The sequence below is a fragment of the Scardinius erythrophthalmus genome, assembly GCF_964197995.2.
Source record: "Scardinius erythrophthalmus genome assembly, chromosome: 4".
Taxonomy (NCBI): Eukaryota; Metazoa; Chordata; class Actinopteri; order Cypriniformes; family Leuciscidae; genus Scardinius; species Scardinius erythrophthalmus.
This window is the reverse complement of record NC_138224.1, coordinates 2500230-2511614: the sequence shown is the minus strand read 5'-3', so window position 1 is coordinate 2511614 and position 11385 is coordinate 2500230. Positions and strand designations below refer to the sequence as shown.

Genomic DNA, 11385 nt, shown 5'->3' with positions numbered 1-11385 from the left:
TCTTAAAAATATATCAGTGCCTTTTTAGTTTTAAGATGCACATCGGTAATGTTTTTTTCTAAGCATGTTTATAAAAATTACTTAAATGTCCTAATTGATCTATGGTCTAATCCTGGCTTAGTCTAAGCCCTGTCTGTGAAACCGGGCCCATGAGTTTCAGAGCAGATGAGAAGAGCTTCAGTCAGGAGTTCATGAGACTCTCTGAGGAGTTTGTAGCCATTGTCGTAACTGAGAGTAGGTCCGGGGAAGCTTCATTCACATCCCGTTTCCAAAGGGGCGTCACCAACGGACGTCGCTCAAATGCCTCTACACTGTAAAAACTAAAGGAGCCTCAAGTATCCTGTCGGATACTCAAGGAACTTCAAAATGTAATTTTGGTGCCTCAAAGCTCTTTTTCCTATAGTAGGGTTACTGGAAGAGCATTGACAATCTTTGAGGTTCTTGCTGGAACTTATGGGATCCTTTAAGCACTTTGTATTTACTTCAGAGGTTCTGGAGTCACCTTTTCATTACCATGAGACCTCGAAGTGCTTTAGGGGAAAATAGAGGAACTTAAATGCGATAAAAGGGTTATTGGAAGATCTTTTAACATTTAAGTGGTTCCTGGAAGATCTCTAATGTTAAAGCCAGCATCTGGAGGAACCCAATGGTTCAGTGAGGCCCGAATTAGATTATTATTCTATTATTATTATTATTATTATTATCCTATTATTATTATTATTATAGGCTACTTAAGTTTGATTCAGTATACATACCCAGGTGAAAAAGACGTACTATTAAATGTATTAAAAATGTACTTGAGTGTGTTTTTAGTAGACCTACAATACAAATATAGCCTACTTTAATGCATTTTTATTATTATTATTATTATTATTATTATTATAGGCAAGTTTGATTCAGTATACATACCCAGGTGAAAAAGATGTACTATTAAATGTATTAAAAATGTACTTGAGTGTGTTTTTAGTAGACCTACAAATCAAATATACTTTAATGCATTTTTAATACATTTAACAGTAACTATAGTCTTTTTCACTTGGGTAGCTTACATATATTTAGTATAGGCCTATTTTATTAAGTCATTTAAACCTTAAACAACAACACTAAATAATAATAATATTATATGAAGAAGAAGAAGCAGGAGGAGAAAAGTGTTTATTCTGTCACAAAACTGCTGCTATTCCTCTGCTGTCGTCGCTTCAGTGATCCTCGCGCTGCTCGCGCGCAACAAAGCTCAGCTGATCGGAAAGTAACGGCTCCTCTCATCAAAGCTTCCGCCGTTTATTCGGCTCTCCATTACAAGGTTTGTAAACTCGCCAAATAAATATAAATACAGAGTCTACTCACTATATATTTAAACACACATATATATAAACTAAATTTATTATACATTACTACGTTTTTACAGTGTTTACCACTCGTTTATTGCACAGTAGGCTATCTGGTATGAAGGTTTTAGCCGCGATGCTAACTACGTTGATCTAATGAACAAATGGAAATGATTGACTTATTGTCTTAGATTGATTTAGTCATTCAATTCAACATATTTTGTACAACTGTGTCTTCAAATTGCTGATATAGCCTAACTAATTTAGAAAATTCTCTGATTCTTGGCGTTTGTTATGAATAACAAAAACAGGTTATAGTTTGCTCTGTTTTTGTTTAGCCTAACTTTACTACAGGTGCCCTCATTCTCTCAAATACCATTTTAAAGCCATTTACTGGTCAATAAATATTATGTTGTGAATAATCATCTTTGTTCTTTTGTTTCCCCAGAACAACCATTACATTTCTAAAATAATCTGAACATTTCAGTGGCAACATTGAATTACAGTAAGTTACCTGCACCACATGCTGTACTTTATTACTATGAACTTTCTCTGTGTGAAATTGTATTGTTTGACTGTGTACTTGTGTTTTTTAATCAGTTACTCTCTGGAAATCTTTTCTCATGATCTCAAATCTCATTCATGTTACTCAGAAAAATAATATCACAGGTTTGATTCACAAAAAATGCTATAGACATTTTAACTCTGAATTATAACTTCAAGTTTAGTCTTTTTCGGCAAAAAAATAAATAAATAGGAAAAAGCAATTAGGCTTCAGAAGACTTGCAACACAACCCATAACACATGAGTTGTGAACTCATTGATTATTTTTAGGATCTTTTCTGGGACATTTTTGGAGCTTAACCATTTTTACATAAATTGTTGCATTGAATTGAACTAGACAAGTGTACATAAGAATGGTTTCATGAATGATTTACACATTTGTTTTCTGCTTGTGTTTCATGCAGTGAAACTGAATGGTGACTGGGGTTGCATTATGCCTGAGATCTGCTTTTGGGTTCCACAGACAGAAAGTCAAACAGGTTTGGAACGTCACAAGGCTGAGGAAATTATTTAAATTTCACAACTATCACTTTAATAACATTACTAACAGTAAATGTTGTACTTTGCAGGGATCTCGGTAAGCTGAAATACAAGTTTGACCAAGAATAAAAATCCTCCTGTAGACCTGAAAATCATCGAAGTGCCTGGACCATCCACCAGAAAAGAGGAAAAACAAACGGAAAACGATGCTGTACCTTTTCACTTTTCCAACTCTTTAAGTACCTCACACCAACTTGGTCCCATAGTGACTTTTTTGACCACAAACGAAATTGCTGATCGTGTGAATTCATATTGAAATGACTGAATTCACCAGTGAACATTCACAGAACAACAGATCATTTTACTGCACCTTAACTCTGTTTCGGGTCGAAGCCTCTACTTCTACTTCCTCTATCTTGTTTCATGAGAATACTCAACAACCATTTATGAACACTGTTGATTCAAGTCACACATTTAAGCTTTTCAAAAGCCATAGTGTACATTACAGTCTCCAGTCTAACGGCATCCCAGACTTAAACATTTTATGATTCAAAATAGCTGAATAACTAACCATCAGAGATTTCGGTATAGAGATTAAGGTTACAGCACAATTAGTGTATATTAGCACTGTTGTTTGTTTTTGGCATCTGATAGAGCTTTTGGACTTGGAAACAGTGATGTCAGACTAACCATCGGACTGAAACACAAATGTTTTAAAGTTAAGTATGATGGACATTTTTAATTAGTTCAAATGTAATTTTTTTACATTGATTTATTTAGTGGAACATATGTGTTTCCATGCATTTTGTTAAGATGTCTTTTCTTGTTTATCTATTGTATATACATGGTTGATTATTCATGTTGCTTATGTATTACACTATTTTTTTGTGTAGTCATTGATATTAATCTGTAGTTAGCTTTTTTCCCCATGTGCATGGAAGTGTATGTATAAAAATGAATATCAAATATGTAGTAAACAATTCTTATTTTGTATTTGGTTCAATTTGTTTATTATAATAGATGTCAAAGGTAACCATAGTAACAACATGAAATTAAATATTTAAAAAAAATGAAATTTGGTTCCTGGAGGCACCCAAAGTGGTTCCACACAGTGCCTAATATTAGAGTTCCTCAGGAAACCTGTGTGGTTCCTCAGAGAACCGCCCCTTTTTAAAGGGTGCCTAGAGGATCTACAGACGGTTCCGCCGGTGTGGCAAAGTGAAGAACCCCAAAAGGTTCCTCCAGGCACCTTTTATTTTTACAGTGTAGGCGCAATTGCATAGACCTTAAACCAATCAGAGCGATCATCATCGTGTAAAGCCCGCCTCAACGTTTGTGATTGGTGCCAAGATTTGGAAAGATTGGAAATGGGTTTGAATGGGCTCTTGGCCAGACTGACATGCAAAGCAAATCTAAATTTGCTGTAAGTTTGTCTGGGTTTTCCCAGGCTAAGGAGTTTGAGGATGTTTGGTTGTTATAGAAACTAATTAGTTGACAGACCAAGATCACATGAGGCTTTCAGTTAGCTGTGGTTGTTCTCTGTGTTTGCAAGGTATTGTGGGTTTAAGACAAAATCTAAGACAAACTTCTACAGAAAACACCCATGACAGAAGAAAGACCAGTGGCTTGAATGTCACTCCTTGATGTGGAGATTCCTGGCTTGAATCTCACTCTTAAAAACTTTTTTACTTTGTATTTGACTGAATAAATCAGACAAAACTACAACAAAAAAGATTAACCTGTGGCTGTGCCAGTGGCGCAGCGGTCTGAACATTAGTTCTTGACACTGACAATCCTGGTTCGAATCTCCTTCAAGATAGGATAAGTTTATTTTCACTGTTTTTTAATGAATGAAAAAGACAAAATTGCAACCCAAAAAAAAAAAAAAAAAAAGCCAGCAAGCGTGAAAGTACCAGTGGAGCAGCGGTCTAAACATCAGCACTTGGTGTGGGCAATTTGAGTTTGAATCTCTCTCGAGGTGAAAAAATTGTTTTGTTTTTCAGTTAATAAAGAAGACAAAATTACCACAAAAAGCAAAAAAAAATGTCAAAGCAAAAAAAAATGTCAAAGCAAAAAAAAATGTCAAAAAAAATGTCAAAGCAAAAGAAACGTCAGTTCTTGGCGTGGACAATTCTGGTTCAAAGCGTGCTCAAGATAGACTAAGTTTTCAATGAATAAAAAAGACAAAATGACCAAGGTAAGTGTGAAAGTACCAGTGGAGCAGCGGTCTAAACATCAGTTCTTGGCATGGGCAACCCTGGTTTGAATTTCTCTCTTGAGGTGGAAAAACAGCTTAGTTTCACTGGTTTATCAATTAATAAAGAAGACAAAATTGCCAAAAAAAAGCTGAGTAAATGTGAAATTGCCAGTGGTGAAGTGGTCTGAACGTCAGTTCTTCGCATGGGCAATTCTGGTTCTAATCTTGCGCAACATAGAACAAGTTTTCAATAAATAAAAAAGACAAAATTACCCAAAAAAAGAATTGAAAGTGTTAAAGTGCCAGTGGCGCAGTGGTCTAAACGCCAGACTTTGGTGTGGGCAATTCTGGTTTGAATCTCTCACTTGAACTGGATAATAGTTTAGTTTCACTGTTTTTTCAATAATAAAAATAAGGACAAAATTACCAAAAAAAGTGAAGAAAGTGTGAAAGTGCCAGTGGCGCAGTGGTCTATACGTCAGACTTTGGCGTGGGCAATTCTGGTTTGAATCTCCCTCTTGAGTTGGATAATAGTTTAGTTTCAATGGTTTTTCAATAATAAAAATAAAGACAAAATTACCAAAAAAAGCGAAGAAAGTGTGAAAGTGCCAGTGGCTCAGTGGTCTAAACGTCAGACTTTGGCGTGGGCAATTCTGGTTTGAATCTCTCACTTGAACTGGATAATAGTTTAGTTTCAATGGTTTTTCAATAATAAAAATAAAGACAAAATTACCAGAAAAAGCAAAAAAAAGTGAAAGTGCCAGTGGCTCAGTGGTCTAAACTTCTGACTTTGGCGTGGGCAATTCTGGTTTGAATCTCTCTCTTGAACTGGAGAATAGTTTAGTTTCACCGGTTTTTCAATAAAAATAAAGACAAAATTACCAAAAATATATAAGTGAGTGTGGAAGTGCCAGTGGCTCAGTGGTCTGAGCGTGTCCTCCCTGGTGGGAAGGACCTGGGTTCAAACCCCAGCTTGGTCACTGAAGCATGGTTGCGTGACGGTCATCCGGTCGTAAGCTGTGACAAGCTGCAGAACTAAACTGAGCGGATCAGATCATGACCAGGATGAGAGAAGGCTAGACATGAAGGGGGAGTAAAGATCCAGACCGCTCCCCCTGGGACTTCCAAGACAATATCCAGCAGTGGTTATGGGGAAGGAGTCAAAATTTTCAATATTTACTTATAAAAATTTCCAGACAAAACACTAAGTCAACATTTTGGGTATGACTTTTGGCCACTCCCTTTAATCACAGACTGATTAGATACCTGCACTCCCCCAGGATTCAATCCATCACACAGAAACCTCAGATGTTGCCTGACTTTCTCTGGGGAAACATACCATCTGACCAGCACTTGAAGGGTGTTTCCATTTACACACATGCTGAAAAATTCAGGCATCATATTACAGGAATTAAACTGGATTTCTAATGAGGAAAACTTAACTGGTCTGTTTTAGCTTGGCAATCATTAAATTACAAATCAGTCACAGCTTGTCCAAATTAATAGACATTAAAATATAAACTAAACCACGTGGGCCAAACATCATCTGAATAATTTTTGCATTTGACAGATGAGGCCATTCCTCATTTGAAAACCTGAATGAACAACTCATTTTAAGTAACAGCAGGTGTTGATGTTTAGAAAGCCGAGATCAGCTGGAAATCATGAACAGCACACAAATATCACGTTTACCCTTTTATTGTACACAAACTGGAGTGAATAATTGTCAAACACATGCGAGTTCAGAACAGAAATTGCATGTTGAAACCTTTATCCCAGAGAATGGGTATGAGCTGGTACCATTATCAGACAGGTCCAAGAGGTCTTGCCAAAGGCACATAGCAGCAAACAGCGTTCGCTCTGAGTCTGGAAAAAGGTCAGGTGAATAACAGTTGCTCCCCTCAAAAGACTCCATGCCAAAGTCACTCACTGCTCTGGTTGCTTCTCATGACCTCCATCAGCTCAAACCAAGAGATGCCTACAAACAGACAGCAGTGAGATGATCAGAAACACTTCAAATTTCACTAATAAGCTACAAGCCTCAGAAAGAAACAAACAATTGCTGTTAGTGTTCATAGAATAATGTTATACTGTATGAGGTAAAAATGCATGCTCATTTATGAGCAATCCAACAGCATCTGTAAGATATCAATCAAGCTCACAATATTATTGTCACACTGATGTGAAAAATCAAACGCAATAAGTTATACACATTCCATTGGATGTCTATGAGGCAAGTTATTGCATACACACCTATGATCTAGACCAGTATTTCCCAACCCTGTTCCTAGAGGCCCACCAACATTACACATTTTGGATGTCTTCCTTATCTGACCCATATTTCTGGTCTTGGAGTCTCTACTAACGAGCTGATGAGTTGATTCAGGTGTGATTGATTAGGAAGAGTTGGAAAATGTGTAGTGTTGGTGTGCCTCCAGGAACAGGGCTGGGAAACACTGATCTAGAAATTAATTCAAATCAGGTGAAATGATCAGGTATGAGGACACTGCTGCAATTAAAATTTCAGGTGACAGAGGGCACTGTAACATATAATACATAAATTGATTGAGAACATGCTTTACAAATGGAATATAATTTGAAAGCTTAACAACTGAATGTTCAAGAAACGGTCAAGTAGTTTTTAGAAAAGAACTTAAAACACTGTTGCAACCACGTACGTATAAATAAAACTGCATTTTTATGCTAGTAAACAGAGGGTAGTAGTCATTCAGTGTTTATGTGAAAACAGACTTAATAATGAAGTTCAAGAGTAAGAGCACTCTACAGGTTACTTAAATCTTTTTTTTTTAATAAAAATATAAAAATATTTACTTACAACATTCAGAGAACACCTCTCCTTGAGCTCACTGCGTTCCTCTGGTACATTGCAAATTGGTAACAGGCTGTCAGAATATTAATCACATTTTCATCCAATGGGATTACTGCTTGTAAAATAGTCCTGACCACTGCTGACAGAACAATGTGTGATTAAGCCAATAAGCTTCTTACAAACATCATCAATCATAATATATTTAGAGAACGCAAGCAACAATGTAATGTACTGTTTGAAAAAGATAAAAAAAATAACAAGCAACTCTGTGGAGAAAACAAGAGGTTTAATGTCATCCTTCTTTAATCACATCAGATCTGTATGACCATGTGCGGTTAATCAAGTCAACTAAATTCATCCAACTGAATGGAAGGACCTTAAGATGGACGTCGTTTAAATGTGTAGATGCTGCTTGCAGAAAGCAAAAACCAAACGCAAATATGCCACAGCTGAGTAACTTATATTAATGAGTTTAACTAACGAGCTGTTGTGTTGAGGTGATTCACCATCTGATTCCAATTTCCAAAACTTGAAATTCATGACACAGCCTAATGCTGGCTCCACTTTCTTGTTGTCAAATAAAGTTTGTTCAGACTTTTTTGACTGTTGCACTTTTCTAAAAACTCCTGTGTACATTTGTTTATTATGTAAATGCAACTCTTCATGCTAAACGCCACTGCAGACATGTTCTCATGTGGTTGCACTGCTGCTTAAAGAATATGCTTTTTCAATAAACAGAATAATTTATAATTAAATTATAATAATGGTTATTAAATATTGGTCATTCTAGGATGTATCAGTCAACATCTTGCATATGCAATACAATATTACAAATAGCTTCATCACACATCACGGCTACTTGTTAGAAAAAATAGATTGTTACTGGAAAAGCTGAACTACTTTCATGCAACTATAAACGGCTAGCTAATAGCTAGATTAGTAGTAGAATTTTAGTCACTAAGTTTTAATTTGTCATCCACCACTGACATGTTAAAAACAAAAGAGCCTGTGTGATTGCCTCAGGGATCCTTGACCCTTTTTGTTTCAAAACACTCTCCATCCACACTAGCGTTTTCCAAATGTTTATCATCCACACTAAAACATCAGAAAGCGCCAAATTCACCTTACAGCGCATGCATAAACCCTCATAAAAGCTCACTGAGATGACACAGACAGAACAAGACAATCAAGTTATCACGCAATTCTTCTGGCAGGATCATAGCGAAATATCTCAGCATTCACTGATACGCATCAGGATGCTCTCACTCACCATTATATGTTTGGTCTAAATAAACGCAACTGCTCTCATGTTTTGCCGCAAGACGGCAAATAACTAACCCTAACCCTAACCCTAACAGGATAATTTTATTTAGTTAAATATCTCACCATTCACTGATGCGGTCCAGGTCGCACACAGTCACCATATCCTCCCGAGACCCAGAAAAAAAAAGTTTTGTGAATTTAGTTTTTTTTTTTCATGTCATCACACTGTTTAGAGCACAATAAACAAATGGTAAAAAAAAAAATAAAATTTTACAAATAATATTTTATTCATACGTTATGCTATGTCCTCTGTAGTGGATGCCAGGACTAAGTTGTTTAAAAAATAAAATGACATGAAATTATATGTATAGGCAAAAACAATGGGATTTTTTTTCAATCACCAATACATTTTGGGGTTTCAGGATTTTTTCAACCAAAATTTGTAAAAAGATTATTCTCAACTATGTTATGAAAGAAATAACAGAATGAATTGATACACTATTTTACTTTATGCAATATGTGGGTAAAATGGCCATAAATTAATATTCCCATTCAATGAAATGTATCTATACACTGTATCTACTTTGCACATTAATGTGTTCTTGGAGCAGCATTTAATGAAAAAAGAAGTGTAATAATTGGAGTAATAATTGGCAACATTTTAATAATATCTAATATTTGATAGGAATATTGATGTATAATTTATTTCCATATTCACTTGTTGTGTCTAACAAAATGCCTGATAAACATGATTTAAGTCCTGATGTCCTCTACAGTGGACACGTTTGAAATCAACGCCCTGCTCTGTAACAGAAAGTTTTTTTTTTATTTGAAACCCTTTAACATTTTCTTGAGATGTTGTTTTATAAAATACAATTTGAAAAGTAGTCCAATTTAAATTATAATTACAATATATTATCAAATTTCCATAAGAATGCTACATTTGATCACTAAATTAATGTCAGACATTTTTAAAGACCAATGAGTAGTTGTTTTCATGGTGAAACCTCCAAACATTTGGTATCTCTGAAAAGTCCTGAATGTGCTCTTTACAGGACACCCAGGTTGTGTCATGTGACATGTATGATGTCAGAGAAATTTACTAAAATATAATGTCCACTACAGTGGACAAAAGTCTATTCTTGGGTCCCAGGAGGATATGTTTGGTCTAAAACGCAACTGCTCTCATGTATTGCCGCAAGACAGCAAATGTGAGTAATTCTGTCATCTTTGCAGGACTGTGATATGAAGAAAATATTTTTAGCAACAGTGTGAAAGTGAACAGCACATAACAGGCACAATACTGGTATAAACATGAATATCTATTGGTACAATATGCATCACATGACTAAATTTACGTCATCGTTTTTAAATACCACCGGTTTCACAGTCCACACTACAATGGCGTTTTCAAATGTATCCACTTTGGAGTGTGTTTTCAAAAAAGCTTTGTTTTCATTACTAAAAATGCTGCCGCAGGCTGTTTACACGGAAACGATCTGAAGAGAAAACGCAAAAGTGGCGTTGCGTTATCACTTTTTATTCTGCGTTTAGACGAGCGTTATGGGGGGGAAATCTGCGTGCATATGGTGACGCAAAATTGTGTGAAATTCCATGTAGTATGCACTCCAGGCGGCTAGGTGGCAATGTGAAGCACTGCCACACAACAACACCAAGTCCAGACTTTTGCGTTTTTACCCTTTATGGTGCGTTCACACCGGACGCGAATAGCGCGTCAGGAGCGAGTGATTTCAATGTTAAGTCAATGCAAAGACGCGTTCCGCGCGTAAAAAATTCCTGCGGCGCAAATGAGGCGTTTAGCGTGGCGCGGTAGACGCGAATTCGCCTCATTCGCGAATGGCGCGAATTGAGCGTCTGGGCGTTAAGCGCGTTACGCGCGAATGATTTTATTAGTGCTTTTTGTGCATTCACGCGTTTGACGCGAATTCGAGTCTGCCGCCCAAGTTGAAAAATCTGAACTTCTGCGTCAATTCGCGCCGCGTTAACCAATCAGGAGCCTGCTTGCTGCATCACGTGGTGAACTGACAGTTTATAATGTTATTTTATGTTTGGCCTCAATCAGTTATTTTGTAATATGACTAAAATGCACAACAAAGCAAATCTTTCACATAAAAACTCGATTTCAATATGATAAATACTCATTTTTTATTGAATGTTATTTATTCCATATCTATTCTAGATTATATGAAACTTTATTAATCTAATATAAAGACAACAAACACAATTTAGTGTATAAAAACTTAAAAAAAACAGGGTTCACTTTTGGAGGCTGACTCCATTTATTATCAAAACAAAAATAAATGACAGATTAGGTGGGTGCGGGCGAGGGTGAACCTCGCGCCGGGCTGTACAGCGCGGGCTTGTCAAGCAGCGACCATCACTTGAGGCCGAGGCTTATACGGCCTACGCTGTCCTCGTCAGCGTCCTCACCGTTAGGTCCACCAAACCTACCTCCTGGAGCAAATTGTGAAACTCCTGAAACCCTCCGAAGGGTTTGGTGGACCCGAGTACAGCGACGATGTCCCCTACGCTGCTGTTTCTGCTCTCCAGAGCATATACGAGCGGTGACTCTCTCGATTAATGCTAATGCTAATACTCGATAAACATCTAAAAAAAGATGGCCGCCAACAGGTTTCGAAACTTTCGCCTCTGACGCGCGTGACGCGCGTAAATTTCGATTCAAACTTTTGATTTTACGCGCG

The 11385-nt window shown here is 36.7% G+C and overlaps 1 long non-coding RNA gene across 1 annotated transcript; it reads left to right on the top strand.

The window, feature by feature from the left end:
• Positions 1-1454: 1454 nt before the first annotated feature.
• LOC308689600 lies at positions 1455-2935 on the top strand. The gene is made up of 3 exons (XR_014030022.1): positions 1455-1833; positions 2297-2371; positions 2462-2935. It is a non-coding gene; the product is annotated as an uncharacterized lncRNA (long non-coding RNA).
• The last annotated feature ends 8450 nt before the right edge of the window (positions 2936-11385 follow it).